This window comes from Loxodonta africana, chromosome 14 (assembly GCF_030014295.1).
Source record: "Loxodonta africana isolate mLoxAfr1 chromosome 14, mLoxAfr1.hap2, whole genome shotgun sequence".
Lineage (NCBI taxonomy): Eukaryota > Metazoa > Chordata > Mammalia > Proboscidea > Elephantidae > Loxodonta > Loxodonta africana.
This window is the reverse complement of record NC_087355.1, coordinates 60,070,343-60,088,698: the sequence shown is the minus strand read 5'-3', so window position 1 is coordinate 60,088,698 and position 18,356 is coordinate 60,070,343.

The following is an 18,356-nucleotide window of genomic DNA, read 5'->3' as shown; positions in this document are numbered from 1 at the left end:
TTTTTAGTATGTGCTCAACCATGTATTTGCATGTATTCACATATATGAAAATGAATGCCCTGAAAAGGTCAGTAAAACTCCACTTTTAATGATGGTTACTTTTAGGAAGGGGTCAGACAGGATTAGAGATGGAGTGAAGGTGGAGTAACTTTAACATTGAATATAGGTCTTCGTTGTTTGGAATATTTCAACAAGAATGCATTCTTGTATTATCTGTGCAAACGAATAAGTACTTTTTAAATAAGGAAGTTAAAAAAAATAAATCTATCACTGGATCTGGGCAAGTTTTATATCATAGATTCCAGGATTCCCAGACACAACTATAAAAAAAAACGAGGGAAATTCTAAAGTGAATTTTCACGCCAGTAAGGGTTCTGTCCCCATCCAAAGGTTCTCTGAGATTAGAATAGGGATCCATGTAGTGTTTAATGACCTTATAGTGTTTAACTCTTAGAAATCTGTTTATCAAAATAATCATACTCCCCCCCCCCCCGAATCTCCCAAAATGTCCCTGAAGAAATGTTAAAGGGATCTTCAAATGGTTCCCAACTCTGTATTTAACATGCCAACCCCATCTCGGTGTGAAAATCAGGGCTCAGCTTTGACATGCTGATTGACTAACTACCAGAAACGGTGTGATTTCCCTGCTGTGGGTAAACAGTCTATGTCTTGGAAACAAAGGAAAAAATAACTTGGAAATGTCATGTCTCTTCATACTAAAATGTTTGTTTCCAGGTGCTAGCACATATACTGAACAGTTTAGGACACACTCTGGGAATTCAGGCACAGTCTAAGAAATCTCATATAACACTTGAAAATGTGAGCTAAGAAGCCAAGGGAAAATATTCTTGATTGTGGATTTTCTAATCAGCCTGACAAGTAAGCTCTGGATTCGGTGCACCTGCAGACAGTAACTTCTACAGCTTTCTTTGTTGGTTCGTGGTTGGCTTGCCTTAAGCCCTGCACACTCAAGTCAGTGATGTGGTATTGGGTGGCAAACGTCTTAAGAAATGTTAATAACTAAAGGCAAGCATATAGTCAATCACTGCATCATCTCTCCAATTTTAACGGGTGGGTCCACACCATGCCACATGCAGCTTTTAGAACAGAAGGCCAAATTGATCCAAATGTCTAAAACCCTTTTAGCTGAATCCATTATACTAATATCTGACAATTATGAACTAAGTCTCATTTAACATGCTTGGATGCACTCGCTTAAAGGCAATAATTATTAAAAAGAGTGAGTTGTATAAATCTGTTTCCCAGCACGTTGGTTGACAAGACACCCCATGGTTATAATGCAACCATCAGGCAGAGTTTTTATATTCAACATTGAACAAATTATCCTTCATAAATGGCAGATTGAGGACTCACTGTCAATCTTGCTCTCCACTCAGCTACATTTCCATTTCACAGAGCGTCTTTAAGTGAGCTGAAGGAGGTGACAGCCCTACAAAACAGAGCAAAAACAAATCCAGAAGGAAAAGGGAAGGGTAATAAAAACCACTTTGATATATCAATGACAGGAAAGTATCCTTTTGGCCACTACTCCCTCAAAGAGTGACTTCCAGAACTCTAGACCAGATTTGTGCCTCTGCATTCAGGGCAAGAATTTTAAGAGTAGGGGGGTTAGGAGGAATTCACCCCCAGGGGAAGAATTTTGTTTGTGCTATATCAGGTGTCTCGCAATGCAAAAATGTATAGAATTTAAAGACGTGAGGCACTTTAGAGGTCATCTAATACGACCCATGGAAATCCTGGTGGCATAGTGGTTAAGTGCTACAGCTGCTAACCAAAAGGTCAGCAGTTTGAATCCACCAGGTGCTCCTTGGAAACCCTACGGGGCAGTTCTACTCTGCCCTACAGGGTCGCTATGAGTCGGAATTGACTCAATGGCAGTGGGTTTTTTTGGGGGGGTGGTAATATGACCCATTGTGGAAATTTCCATCCAGATGGAAATTCAAACTCCATGTGACTACCCTTAATAACGGGTCACTCAGGGCCTCCTGAAACAAGATTTTGCTTTGTTGGCAGCTCTCTCTCCATATTCTTCTTAAGAGTGAGTCACAACCTGCAGGCTTCTAATTGCTACCCATTTGCCCCTCCAGAGTGACATACCCGAAATGCTTTTGAACCATAAACCTCTTTCACTAAAATATAAAATCTCATGTTGCTGTTGTTAGGTGCCGTCGAGTCAGTTTCGACTCACAGGGACCCTATGCACAACATAACGAAGCACTGCCTGGTCCTGTACCATCGTCACAATTGTTGTTAAGCTCTTAAATTTTTTTTAAATCATGTCCTTATTTTATGAGGAATAAATAAATAATTTGAAAAGACTTTGTCATTTTACAAGAGGATCTTAATAAACATTTTATTAGAGTTTATAATCAAATGCAAAGTAAACATGTAAATTTTTATTTTTCTCTATCTAGTTCTATAAACTGTGTGATTTACTTTAACCATGTAAGAAAATGCATTCAAAGTATATTGTATTTACTTTGATGAAAGAATGAATCTTGAGCTAAACATAAAATTGTAACTGCCTGTTTCCATTGTAAGAATAAACAAAAAGAGCAACAGGACCTCTTTGGATTCTTCCATTTCCGACAATTTAAAAACTACACTGGCTTATTTTTTCAAATTTTATATTTTATTTCTATGTGATGAGGAACTCTTACAAATAACAAAGAACATGTATGAAGTCCTTATTCACTGTAAGTGAAAAAGCTAAATTAGAAATAAAACTTGCTACCTTTTTTTTTTTTATTTCTAGTAGTAATTTATGAAATACTAGAGATATCTTGACGTCCTGAAGAAGAATTCCGGCCAAATGAATACAACTTATGATTAAATAATACAATAGCGGATTAAATACCAATGAAACTATTTCTCTTTCAGGGCAGTATATTAAGTCAAATGGGTGAGATCCTTTCTTTAAAGTAAGTGTTGGCAGGGAAGGGAAAATAGATTCATAGAAACTAAGTAATGACTTAGCATGCCCTAAAATTGGTTTGGGATTTGTATCAATCTGGGGAAATACTCCTTATAATATCTCCACCACTCGCCCCCCCTTGGCCATTCCCAATGTATGCTAGCATATTAAAAGTTCACAAGATGAAAGGGGGGAAAAAAAAAACTTTGTTTAACCAAGTGTTTATTAACTTAATTTGATCGCAGACCTTTGTCTTGTAAAAAGATATAATCTAGAGAAAACAGGGTTCTTTGATTCACGCTTTGGGAAATTTTTCTTTAAACTCTTATCAGAAATTTACTTGTCATGATTTTGACTTCTGACCTCATATCGTTGCCTTTAGTATCTCCATGCCTTTTGCACATGCTTTTCACTCGTCTTTGAACTAAATGAGAAAAGGAGGTAACATGGAGGCTTACAGGTTAGTCTAAGGTCAATCGTTACTACATGGCAGAGTCCTCACTGGATATCTGGGAGAAATGAGGCTCTTCAGCTAGACAATAACCTGAAAGGAAGAGTGGAAAAGCCCCAAAGACCAATAGTAAGGATTAATAACATGGGTATGACTGTTGGTTGCTTTGCTGGGCACTTGACAAACATCTCATTTAACCCTGTCAATGAACTTCTAAAGTACTTATTATTATTACAGATAAGGGAGCTAAGGTCTCAAAAGGAAAGTAACTTAAAATCACAAAGCAAGTAGGGGCAAAGCTAGACTTCTCTCTGGTTAGAAGCCTGAGCTCTTTCTCTATTTATCCACATGGTCTGGTATTGTGGCACATGCTACCATGATATATGAATTCTCACTCTCAAATAGACTCCCCTCAGTAGGTACCCACAGCACGATTTCTCCTTTGATCTTTATATAGGAAGGCATCTGTTCCTCCTGCTCACTAGAGGGACAAAGGGAAATCAGGGATGCTGTCTTATGTAGTATAACTGCCGATGGCTGGATACTTTCCTCAGCACTGGGCCAATGCAGATTGCTGATTTTGGAGTCAGGACACATAAATACACTTAACGTTGTTTGGCATGTAGGAAGTGCTCAATACATGCTGTCGTTGTTGTGTGCCATTTAGCCGATTCCAACTCAGTGATCCTATATGGCAGAGCAGAAGTGCCCCATAGGGTTTTCCAGGCTGTAATTCTTACAGAAGCAGATAGCCAGGTCTTTTCTCCGATGCAGTAGCTGGTGGGTTCAACATCTGACCTTTTGGTCAGCAGCCAAGCAAAAACAGACCTCAATAAATATCATTCGGATGAATGAAGAAAGGAGTGAATGAATTGCTATCATTAGTGTGATGGGAGTCAGGAAGAAGACACGTGATATTGAAATCAAAGGTTAACGGTGTGATGGGCAGCCTCTAAAATGGTCCTCAATTATCCTTGCTTCTTGGTATTCACACCTTTGTGTAATCTCCTCCAGTGCAGGCTTGATTTATTGACTCATTCTAACAAACTGAATATGGCAGAAGTTATGAGATGTTTCGTCTGAGATTAGAAAGATTTTAGCTTCTGACTTATGTCTCTCAATAAATGCTAGCTATTATATATTTTTTTTATTATATTTAGTGGTATTACTCTCAAAGCAACTCTATGAAATATGTACTATTATCCGCACTTTACAGATGAGAAAGCTGGGCCTCAGGGTGGTGAAGCAACCAGTCTTAATTGTCATAGTCTGTAAGTAACAGAAAAGAGAGAAAATCCCAGATGTCTGACACCAAGGCTACATCCTTTAACCATTGTCCTCTATGCACATCAGAATTACCTGGGGGAGGAGGAAGGACTTAAACACCAGTAGTCAGACCCCATCCCCAGAGATTCTGATTCAATTGTTCAGGAAAGAGGCCCTGGCACTGGTGCCTTGTAAGATCTACTCAGGGGACAATTCTATTGTACATCAGGTTGACATCACTAGTAGTTGGTTCTTACAGAAAGTCTTCACTCTGAATGGGCTGCGGGTTGAAATTGTTTGCACAGAAGGTATTTGCAATACCTATATCTGACAAAGGACTCAGATCCAGAATCTGTGAACACTTAGATAATAAAGAAAAAGATAGAAACCCCAGTAGAAAAATGTGCAAAATGTTGAAAAGGCACTTCATAAAAGAGAATATCCAACTGTCCAATAAAAAGGTCCTCAGAGGATTGCAAATTCCAATACATTGTGATACTACTACATACCCACCAGAACAGTTAAAATGCAAAAGACAATATCAAGTGTTATCTAGGATGAAGAGCAACTGGAACTCTCATATGCAGTTGATAGAAGTATAACTACATACAACTTCTTTAGAAGACTGTTTGGCAGTATCAGCTCAAGCTGAACATATCTCCGGCCTACAGCAATTCCACTCCTACATATATTTCCAACAGAAATACATACATACATTCACCAAAGACAGGTAGAAGAAAATTCACAGCACTGTTCATAACAGACAAAAACTAGAAGTGGCCCAAATATCCCTCAGCAGTAGAAAGGATAAATAAATTGCAGTATATTCATACAATAGAATACTACAGAGAAGTAAAGAATGAACAAACTATTGCTACATCCAAAAATATGAATGAATCTCACAATGTCAAGCAGAAGAAATGAGACACAAAGAAGAGTTCATTATGTATGATTCCATTGCACAAAATTACAAAAAAAAAAAAAAAAAACAGGCAATACCAATCTATACGTTAGAAGTCAAGACGGTGACTACCTTTTGGGAGGGAAGCAATGACTGGGAGGGGGCATAAGGGGCATTGGTAATGTTTTGTTTTTGATTCAAGGGCTGGTTACATGGCTTTTTTCACTTTCTGAAAATGTTCACTTATGATCTTGTACTTTTCCAAATGCACGCCATACTTTAATGACATTTTTAAAATTACGCATAAAGATAAAAATAATAATCCATTATTATTGGCATAGCATTTTGTAACTTAGAAGCTGTTTTCACACACATCGTTCCATTCTAGTCTCACTTCAATTCATTCATTCATACACCAAAATTTAGTACAATGCAACCTGTGAGAGCTGGAACTCAATGGAACTGCCTTGTTTTACCAGGTCTTGCAAGTTTTCCACTTTGACAGGGTGCAGTCTTGCCACTTTTCTATTGCTATTAGTGGAAAATATTTGAGTTTTCCTTCTCTGACAGGTTTTTGCCTTACATATTCTGACTTTCACAGGTTTTACTGTATATTTAATATGTTCCAGCAACTGTGCTAAGTGATGCAAGCAATAGAAATGTTAATAAGAAATGGTGATGGGCCTGTAGGAGCTTACAGAAATAAAAATTTGAAGACACATCTGTGATGTGGCAGCACTAGCAGCAACCACTTATTGAGTGCCCTCTATGTATTAAACCATTGGCATCAAGTCAGTTCTGACTCATAGTGACTCTAAAGGACAGAGTAGAACTGCCCAATAGGGTTTTCAAGGCTGTAAATCTTTATAGAAACAGACTGCCACATTTTTCTCTCGTGGAGAGGCTGGTGGGTTCGAACCACTGACCTTTTAGTTAGCAGCCAGTAGGGGCTGCATATTACAGACATTTTCTCTTACAGTGTCAATAAAATATTGTGTGTGCTATAGTCACACAAATGTGCATCAGCATGGGAGCAACACCAAGCCACATTTAATAATTTCAAGAAAATCAGGATTCTAGTATTATGCTTGTTTTCTTCTTAAAACATTTAACATTATATGAAGGAAAAGGTAATAAAATTTGCTGAGGAAAAGAAGAGCAATTTGCTTCCTGGGTCCGTAACTAAAAGGGCAAATGTAAAGTACAGTAGCATGATTGACTGCTCTTCTCAGTGGTTTCACAACTACTTCAGGTGGCCAGATAACGAGTTAAATTGGCTTACAGGTACAGGAATATAAGATAACCACAAGTTCTATGTTTAATTTGGTTATTTTGCATGGCAACGCCTAAGGAGAGCTGTGTATCAGTTTAAACTTATTTCCTGACACTCAAAAAATTTCAACTTTCCAAATAAAATACCAATCTGAAAGAAATATTAAGAAACTCTAAAGCTTGGATGTGAAGATAAGATGGCTTAAATGTTTCCAAGAAAAGTTTAACACTTCTATTTAATAAAATATGGGTTTTACAAATGAATAAATCTCCCATGAGTTACTGTCCGATTATACGTGATCATTTACACCAGTTATATGGCATTATACATGACAGTTACAAAAGCATATGAATGTGTTTTACAAGACTAATCCTGTATAACCCATGAAATTTTATGGATTACCAATTCAGTGCTTTTGTGTATTTGAGTGTTTCTTTCTATTTGCTCTGTGGTAACATTTTAAAAACATGATTGATTTAGTGTCTTTCCATTAAGAAAACACTAAATAGACAATAAGTGGTAACTTTGGTGAGGGCTAAAATGGTACACAGTACTGGGGAAGCCGGCATAACTTGCCCAAGGCAAGGTCATGGAAGCTCCACAGACACTTCCAAACTCCCTGAGGGACTGAATCACTGCACTGAGGGCTGTGTGGATCATGGTAAAAAAAAAAAAAAAAAAAAAGTTGATTTTACTTGTGTTTGGTCCATACATATACATACCTTTTACTGTTGGTTCAGTCCAACAACTTGAAACAAAATGGCAGCCAATAAAACTCATCATATGAAATTATCTACTGTAACCAGATCATTCACTCAACTTTTATTGTGTGATGTTCCAGGAACTGTGTTCCAGGCACTATGCAAGTCAGGTAGACAGCTGATTAACTGTCACCCTTCTTCCCAATATGGACAGAGAGGCTTGGAGCATTCATACCTTGGAGGAGCACTTTTGTAACCTGTGAAGGGTAAGCACACAATGTTATAGGCACTATGCTGGCATTGGAAGCTACAAAAATGAATGAGACGAGGCTGCTGCCTCAGAAAAGATCTGTCTTGTTGGAGTGAGAGGCACATGTATAGCAAGATAAGTATATCATAAAGGAGATATGAACTTGTTGCTATGATTATTCAGCTGCTTCATCTGTGACTAGGTGGGTACATTCAATTTAGGAGGCCCTTGGATCCAAAAAAAAATTTTTTTTTCTTTTTTTTTTGGATCCAAGCTGCTTTATCCTATCCAGTTTTACTCATAATAAAACTGATCTATTTATCCTTGGCTCCTGTGACTTTGCCTTAATTGTTTCCAAATCTGGAAAGGAGAACGGGTGTGCTCCATACCTTCAAATCCCAATACAAAGGTACTTTGTTGTTTCAGAGTGTGGTGTTACAAAAATGGTGGGAAATTCAGCATGACTAAAGTATACAGGAAATGGTGGGGGAGACAGAATAGAAGAGGGAGTTGGCTTTATCTGTTGGCAATAAGGACACAGTAGAGATCTTCCAGTAAGGTAATAAGATGATTAAATCTGTTTTGAGCATATTAACTAGAGTAGTAAAATGATGGATTAATACTAGAGTTATAATACACTGTTTATGGTAACATACTATTACCGAGCTATGGCGTCCCATGTAGCTCAAAGATTAAGCATAAGGCAGACATGGATTTAAATTTCTACTCTGCAATTAGCTGTGTAATTTTTGTCAGTGACTTAATCTCTCTCAACCTCAATTTAGTCATCCTCTATAGGGATAATACTTGCCTCATAGTGTTGATATGAGATTAAATTAAATGAGAAGCTAGTGTAGAGGACTTAGCATCATGCATACAATTAGCAATGAACAAATGCTGGCTTTTATTATTCCTCTAACCTTTGATATACTTATTGTCATATTTAATATATAACATTTAGGATATTCAATAGTACAGCAGTGTTCAACATCAACCCAGGCTGGCCATCAAAATGAATCACAAAGCTTTTGAAAATACATATGCCAAGGCCCCACCTGGAGATTCTGATTCAATGACTCTGTGGTGGGGCCCAGGCATCTCCATTTAGTTTCTACAGACAGTTCTGATGCACAGTCACAGTTAAGAATACTGATTTAGTACATGATAGATTAAAAATTACTTTCAGTTTCTGTAGAGTATATATTTTGTTTACATACCCATAAATACCAAAATAGTTGACTTGGAGATTGTAAGCCTCTATGCCTCAGTTTCCATATTGACAATATGAAGAAGTAGAAATGGCATCATTGTTCAAAGGAAATAATAAGGGCAGAGCCAGGCCTGCAGTTAATGATGCATGCATATAAGACCAGGAAAGTCAGGGCGTATTCACAAGGAGGGATCTAGGTGAGATGATGAAACAGCAACCATATTGTTTAGTCCATAATTCAAATACACAAATGAATCAGAGGTCAAGATGTTGTGGTCATTCAGAACCAAGAAGAAAAGGAGAAATCAATGCCAGCATGGAAGGTCAGAGAAACAGCAGATAAATGAGACAGGAAGGCAGAGATGAGCTGGCGATTCCCAAAGCTGGAAGGCAAGGTAGAAGGTCAAAAGCCCAGGCAGATCAGCAGGAACCAGGTGATCTGCAAGTAAGATGAGCAGAAGAACAGAGACCAGGTACCACCAAAAAGGAGAGCTTGATTCCAAGGCAATCTTCACTCCCTGGCAAGTAGCTTCTTATATACTTCCTACTGCAGCAGGAATCAATCTAGGCCTGTAGATGGAAGCAGGTAAATGGGTGAAAATAGAGGAGGTGAAGCTATGGGAGCAGGAATAACATAAGATCTCTGGTGAATAATGCTAGACGAATACAAAGATATAAAACCATTGAGAAATAATATAAATATTAATTATTCCTAAAGCAGAAGTTTATATTCAAGAAACTATGAAACATGACTGAAAAATATGTCAGAGTAACGGCATGTCATTGTGATTTAAAAAAAAAAATGGAACATGGAGAATAATTTCATTCATTCATTCATTCATTCAACCAAATAACTACTGAGTGCCTTCCATTGTCAAACTTACAGGAAAAAAGAAGTCCCCGAAGATCTTACTGTCTAGTGGGAACAACAAAGCAGGAATTATCGTAATACGATGCATTAAGTCCTATGATACAGTTAACATTAGGGTGCCAGGAAGGCTTTCCAGAGAACGCGAAGTCATGAAGAATTAACAACAGTTAGTTAGGCCAGGAATAGGGAAGAATGTGATCCATTGTGAACGAATAGCACATGCAAAGACAAAACGATGAGAAAAGGCATGGCAGGTTTGAGGATCTGGAAGTGATTCTATATGGTTGAAGCATATGTTGTGAAGTTAGGAAGAGAGGAAATATAGCCAAGGGATCTCCGATAGGCAATGTTGAAATGTTTGGATTTTATTCAAAATATAAATTTATCTGACTTTAAATAATTTCAATACTTCCAAGGATCTGCAACAGAAAATGCAACATGGAATAGATTACCAAATAACACACATGAATCCGGCCATGCAATTATCCACATATGGCTGTCATGGATTGAATTGTGTCCCACAAAAATATCTGTCAACTTAGCTAGGCCATGAGTCCCAGTTTTGTGTGATTGTCCACCATTTTATGTGATTTCCCTATGCATTGTAAATTGTATCACTATGATGAAATGGGATGGATTAGTGGCAGTTATATTGATGACATATACAAGATTAGATCGTGTCTTAAGCCAATCTCTTTGAGATATAAAAGAGAGAAGTGAGCAGAGAGACAAGGGGACCTCATATCACCAACAAAGCAGTGCCGGGAGCCAAGCGTGTCCTTTGGACCTGAGGTTCCTGTACTGAGATGCTCCCAGACCAAGGGAAGGCTGATGACAAGGACCTTCCTCCAGAGCCGACAGAGACAGAAAGTCTTCCCCAGGAGCCAGTGCCCTGAATTTGGACTTCCAGCCTACTGGACTGTGAGAGAATAAACTTCCCTTTGTTAAAGCCATTCACTTGTTATCTGTTATAGCAGCACTGGATGACTAACACAATGGTCAAATAAAAAATTCTGGTTAAAAGTAAATCCAATACTGAAAATACAAAGGTACCTCGCTTTGGGGTGGGGCAGACACAGCTCCACATGTTTATATCAAATTTATTTTGTCTGTTCCAGCATTTGGCATTAATAAATCATGTTAAAGTCTAAGAAGGTCACAGCAAAGGCTTTAGACAAATCTAACAAAATCCACATTAATTTAAAAATAAATACAAATCTTAACATCTTTTGAAAATCGATGGGTGAAATAAAGATTTATTGAATTTAATAAGAAAGATGTATTGATATAAATACAAAATAGTTGGGGATCACTGTTCTTTGCTAATTTTACCTTCTCAACTATTTGAGGATATGTCAGTTTAGAGAGGAGTTACAGTGAATACTGTAAAGAAAAGTATTTAGGGATTTTTACCCCCTTCCTAGCTACATATCCACCTAATCAGTTTTTTTTTTTTTTTCTATTGGTTTTTATTCTTAGGATGCTGGAGAAATTCTACAATGGATTGGTTTCAAGAGGTTTAAGGTCTGCAATCTCAGCTGGGCTGCATGCTCTGCCCCGTAAGTCTTAACTCCCTTTCTCGTTTCCCTTGGCAGTCACACCAAGCTTTGCCCTTTCCGCCTCCATCTCCTTTCGACTCACTCAGTTAGCCTTGCTCTTACTCAGTGGAGGTAGAACTGAGTATGAGAGTTTGCACACACAGTCATCCTCTGCTGTGAGATCAGCACACAGACCAGGAAAACTCATACATTTAAACAGTCACTATATGATGGTGGGCTCTTGAAGAAGACTGAAAAGAGTGGACAGAAAATTAGGATGCAACCAGAAGGTTGCAGTATTATAAAACCAGTGGAGGATAAAAATTTAAGGAGGAAGCATAAAACAGAACCAAATGCTGCACAGAGGTCAAGTAAGTGAAGGGCCAAAAATGTCCACCAAATATAGCACTACGGTGATCATGATAAGTAGTGACCTCATTTCAGATAATTTCAGTGGTGTGGTGAGAACAGAAACCAGACTGTAGTTGGCTGAGCAGCAAAGAGGAGTGACAAACGGGAAAAAGAAACCGCAGAAGAAGGTTGTCTGTAAAACAGAGATTGTGATTGATTCAGAGGAATGGAAGCCTAAAAGACGTTTTCATTGTGGATATGGCAATGGTAGTGATGGTGGTGGAGACAGCGTGGAAGAGATGGTCCGGGTTAAAGTGGTGGACGTGATGGTGGAGGTGATGGTGAAGGTGGTGAGGTGGCGGTAATGCGGTGGTGTTGTGCAGTGGTGATGACCATAGAGGTGGTGGAGGTGGTGGTGAAGGTGCAGGTGGCAGTGGAGGTGGTATAAGTGATGGTGGAAGTCGTGGAGGCGATGAAATTTAAAGTGAGGTGGCAGAGGTGACAGGAGGGGCGATAGTGGAGGTAGGGGAGGTGGGGAGGTGGTAATGGTGGGAGTTAAGGTGGAGATGGTAGAGGTGATGGTAGCGGTGATGGTGGTGGTGGTAGTCTGGTAGCAGTGATGATGGACTTGGTTGTGGTAGAGGTGGTGGTAGTGAAAGTGATGATGTGGTGACATGGCAGAAGTGGTAGTAAAGGTGACAGTGGGAGTGGAGGCAGTGGTATAAGTGATGCATAGATGGTGGATGTGGTTATAGCAGTGACAGTGAAAGCTAGCTAGCGTAGGCAGTAACGGTGGTGGTTGTTAAGGTGGAGGTGGAAGTAACTGTGGTGGTTGTTAAGGTGGAGGTGGTGGTGATAGTAGAAATGTACCTAGTAGTTTTAAAGATAGAAAAAACTTGTTCATGTCTACCTACTACGGTGAAAGCCAGTAAGAGGGAGAGAATAAAGGGAAAGAGAGTGAGTAATGGAGCTACGATCCAGAGAAGAAAAGACAAAGAGGTGAGAGCACAGATGGAGCAGCTAAACTGCAATACCGTCTTCCAGAGCTGCGACTCTCATGCCAAGCTACCCGCAGTTCTCCAAATGTGTCATGGAGTTTCCTGCCTCTCAGCCTTTGTGCTCAGCACTGGGAGTTTCCTGCCTCTCAGTCTTTGTGCTCAGCACTGGTTCCTCTGACTAGACCACCCTTTCTCCCTTTCATTTTCTGCACGTAACTTCTATTCATTCTTCAAAATAGGATTCAGAATCCATCTCTTCCAGGGATCCTTTTTTAATCCTCTCCCCTGGGTTGATCTGGATGCCTACTCTCAACCCTGCTGCCATCGAGTTGATTCTTACTCATAGCAAGCCCAGAGGACAGAGTAGAACTGCCCCATAGGGTTTCCAAGGAGTGGCTGGTGGACTCAAACTGCCAACCTTTTGGTTATCAGCTGAGCTGTTAACCACTGTGCCACCAGCCTACTCTCTAGGCTCCCATAATACACTGCCCATGGGCTCCCATAACACACTGCACATGGTCCATCACAGACTTTTCACACTATATTGTAATTGCTGTTGTCTCTACTAGATGTAAGATCTATGAAAGCAAATATGTCTCATTAGACTTTCATTTATTCACTCAACAAAACTAAAATACCAATACTACTATTAATAAAAATCTACTGAGCACTTATCATATATCAAGAAGTAGTGGGCAAATTTCAGCATACTGCCTGTTCTCATAAATAAAGTTTTATTGGAACATAGTCTCACTCATTTACTTTCATATTGCCTATGGCTGTTTCACACGACAGTGGCAGAGTTGAGTAGTTGCAACAGATTCTGTATAGCCCACAAAATCTAAAACATTTACTATCCGGCCCTTTATTTAAAAAAAACATTTTGCCAATCACTCATTTAGACAATAGAGATACAACAGTGAATCAATTCTGTCCTATAGAAGTTCATACTTAAGTGGGAGATCCAGGCAATTATACCACAATGTTACATGTATTTCAAAAGTGAGAACAAAAAGTGCTATCGGAGCACATAAGAGAAGCACTTAATCTAGCTTTGGGAGAGGCAGGGACTTTGTATGCCTAGTGCCTAACACTGGCTAGCATATTAGTATATGCTATAAAAAAATGGACCAGATTTTTTTGAAGGGAAGAATTTGTTTAGGACATGAAATACTCAAATAAGATGTGAAGAATATGACTGAGAATATGGTAGTATCTCTACCACCATAAGGCAGGGGACTAAACCAGAAGATCTCTTAAGATCTGATTTAGTTATAACATTCAGTTGAAAGTAAAGCCAAACTATGCAAGTCTTTCAGGCCCTCATCCAGTTATAAATAGATAAGACTCCAGCTGGGATCTCCCCAGCAATAAAATAGAAACTCTGATTCTGGAGGCTGAATCTGAGAGAAAGGCTAACTGTAAAGCTTGCTGACAGCTGGGAGGCCCACATAATCTTCCTATTGTTCTTCGAACTATTTTCAGGACATTTTACTGTGATTTTTTTTTTAATATCAAAATTTAGCCTAAAAATATGACCTTAATAACCTCTCAGTTTCACTTTTATACACACACACATACATTTTACACTTACAGTACTATCTCATATATAATAGACACATATACATTTACATACACACCACCACACACATCCTTCATATGTACAACATAACCTCACATATTTAAGACATACATGCACAATTCAAATCTAATACATGCAAACTTATATACAGACTGATCCTACATCAGAGATGGCAAACAAGTCTACCAAAGGGTCAATGCCAATCAATTACAGGGGCTGCCTGAGGCAGTATGCTAGGAAAGCTTGTGTGCTCACCCTTGAGCTCATAAAAACTCAAGGGCCATCATTTATCAGTGACGTTTGCCTTGGATTCCGGAAGTGAAATGGTTGAAATGTGTTATTTGCTATCTCTCTTCCATCAGGATCTCACACACTCACAGATTTCTTAAACGTACTCTTGCCCCAAGCTTGCCACAGGTAACTGGGCAGTGATTGGCGCTCCCAAAAGCTGAGGCCGGTGGAAAAGGTCTTGATGGGGAAGACCTTGATGGAGAAGATACAAAAACAATAACTTACATTTGCAAAGCACTTTATTGATTTCAAAGTATCCTCATGGGTATTAGCTCACTGAATCTCACTGTTTCACAGATTACAAAACCAAAATCAGTAGTGCTCAGTGACTCACCCATCTCTACCAAAAACATGTGCAATTTCTGGTAGAGATGGAACACAGAAGGTCTGACTCCCAACTGTGATATTTTCAGAGACAGAAAACAACTTGGAAGTAACTAAGGTAAGAATGATTAGGTCTTAACATACTTTTTTTTTTTTTTAAACTCATTCATATAATATTCATTAAGTGCCTACTGAATGCAAGGCACAATCACAGAGATTATGAGAATTATTTGAAAAGTTGTTACAAGATGTTTTGGGGAAAAACGTTACAAGGCAAGAACTAATTAAACCATTACAAATATTAAAACAAATAGTCAATGTAACATATATAACCATCACCTCCCATGGACCAGGCACTGTGCTAGGTTCTAGAGATACCAATAAGGGCCAGGGGAGGGAAGCAAAGTCTCTAATGCTATGGAGCTCACAGGCATTTCTTCTTAATTCTCTAACTTAATCCCCTTAATTCTTAGTCATTCTTGTAATTTGGTGCGCATACAAATCACCTGGGATTGTGATGTGGTCTAGGGTGGGCTCTAGAAACAGAAACTTATAACAAGCCCCAAAATATCTCTGACACAGGTAGTACTGGTCCATGAACCTCACTATATAGATATGAGTAGTCCCCGATTTACGACATACTCGAGTTTCGACGAGCCACACTTACGATCGCCTTTTTTTTGTTTGTTTTATTTTGGTGGTGGTGTTGTCTTTTGTACATCTTATCGATGGCACTGGGTTTTTTGGGTATTGTTAGTAATATGTACTACATACAATGTTGCATTGCGTAATTTGCTGATGTTATCATTCTCAGTTGTTCAGTGGTAGGTAGTCAAAGATCAGATTTATAAAGACACTGATGATGAAAGGCAATAATAATGAAAACTACAAAAAATAAAATAAAAAGAGGTATTGACTGAATCATGACAGAGCCGTCTGAAACAAACTACCTGTATGCTCAAAGAGCCACACTAGTTGAATACAATGTAGGAGCCTGGCTTACACGTGTTGGTCTCAGAAAGAATGAATACAAACATCAGTGTGGCTTTGAAATATTCTCTAAACTGAAAACATTAATTCCATAGCATTCAACAATTTGATGACGATGTTCTATAGCAGCAACTTTTGCAATAGTAAAAGTCAAATCACCAGGCACATTTTGGAGCTAGGTAGCCAGCATGTTGAACACAGGTTACACCAAGTTACGGAAAAGCCACACTGATCCTGTTTTCCCAGGGTTGCGTTCATATATCTACCCCTATATCTATATTCGTATCTATATCAATAGCTACTATACCTATATATGTATATATAGCCATACTGTACAAAATGCACCGGTGCTTTTAATATTTTTTGAGCAAGTTTTATACTAGAGCTGATCTACAATGTAATGCCCTGTTCTCACCTTACACTCACACACATGTATCATCAAAATGCAGGTGGGGGGGTGCTGCCCTAATTGTTCACACCCATATCTTAGAAACTTGCCATTTGGCTGCTTATTTCTCCCTTACCTCCCCAAAACCAAACCCATTGCCATCAAGCTGATTCTGACTCAAAGCGATCCTATAGGACAGACTAAAACTACTCCGTAGGGTTCCCAAGGAGCGGCTGGTGGATTTGAACAGCCAACCTTTTCAAATTTTCTATAATCACTACACCACCAGGGTTTTCTCCCCCTTAACAGTTACCTGGATAGTCTTATTATCCCGGTTCACCTTGCATAAGATTATCAAAGATACTCATTTCGATTTGATATGAACCTGCTTCTTTGCATGAAACCATGGCACTACCCATCAGTATCAACATTTTGGCAGAGAGATACATAGCAGAGCTACATGACATAATACTAAGGAGCTGTTAAAAATAATTGGCTAGCTGAAAAATCAATGATAGGGGAAATTACATACGATGTTGTTATGTGGAAAATCAAATTTCAAAGCAGGGAATCCCATTTTAACAAAAATATATACATATATATGCATATTATGTGCTGTTGTGGTTAGTTGTCGTGGAGCTGATTCCAACTCATGGTGACCCCATGTGTGCAGAGTAGGCCTGCTCCACAGGGTTTTCAAGGCTGTGACGTTTTGGAAGCAGATCACCAGGTCTGTCTTCTGAGGGGCCTCTGGGTGGATTCAAACCGCCAGCTTTCTGGTTAATAGTCAAGTGCTTAATAGTCTGCACCACCCAGGGCGTCATATCGAATGTAAGTATATACACACCACACACACCCAGTGCTGTCGAGTCGATTCCTATAGGGCAGAGTAAAACTGCCCCACAGAGTTTCCAAGGAGCGCCTGGCGGATTTGAACTGCCGACCCTTTGGTTAGCAGCCGTAGCACTTAACCACTACACCACCAGGGTTTCCTGTATGTATATACTTGCATTTATAGAAAAATTCAGGGAAACTGTAATAATTGTATCAGAGAATGAGAATAATTTTTATTTTCTGCTTTTTGTATTTCTTTATTTTTCTATAATGTATTACTTTGTGATCAGAAAAAGGTATTATTTAAGAAGATAGTATATTCAATATGCATTTATTTTTATTTTTAAAATTATATCTACTGGTAAGGACATACACCAAAATAGTATTTGTATCTTCACTGGGAGATTACAAATGATTTTTTTACTTATTCATGCTTTTCTGTGTTTTTAAGTTTTCTATAATATGCAGGTACACTTTCAGATTAAAAAATAAAATAGAGCTACAAGCAAAACCCAGTTCTGGGCCAGTAGAAATTATTCTCTTGTGGTAGAACATAAAATCATTGTGAAACCTGGGTGTTTGGGGCACTTGGGGGCCTATTTGATCATAGACTTCACCTCAAGAAAGACTGTACCTGAAATCCATAATTTTTGACCTCATATTTCTCCCTCTAAATTCAAAGAATTTTTACCTGAGAATAAACAACCACCTTTGGCACAAAATAGCAACTGTTACCAGAGTACTAAATAAAGATTATCATGAAAGCAATGAAAGATGTTCTAATACCTCATAAAAATTTAAAAGATAAGTCAAAATAGACTCTCGAGATAATTTCGATTAAAAAAAATCCAAATTGAGTGATGGATTTCCATCTGTATCTTAAAAATGGAAATATGAAGTCATTTTCATCTAAATTAACTCAGAAGTTGGAGATATTTGAACATATAATGAACCAATTTAAGCTCATTTCTGCAGAGGTGCTGCTATCGTCCTTTCTCATCACAACAGTGAATAAAATGGATTTGAGGCATGCTCCTGGGCCTTTATGAAAGAAATAACAAAGTGGTCATGAACAATTTTTATTTTCAAATGGAAGACATATGATTGAACCCTCAAGAGAGAAAAGGTTCACTATCCCTCCAACAAGACACCATTGCTGGTAATGATGCTGCTAGCCCACGGCTGAACACCTGTAGGTGCTT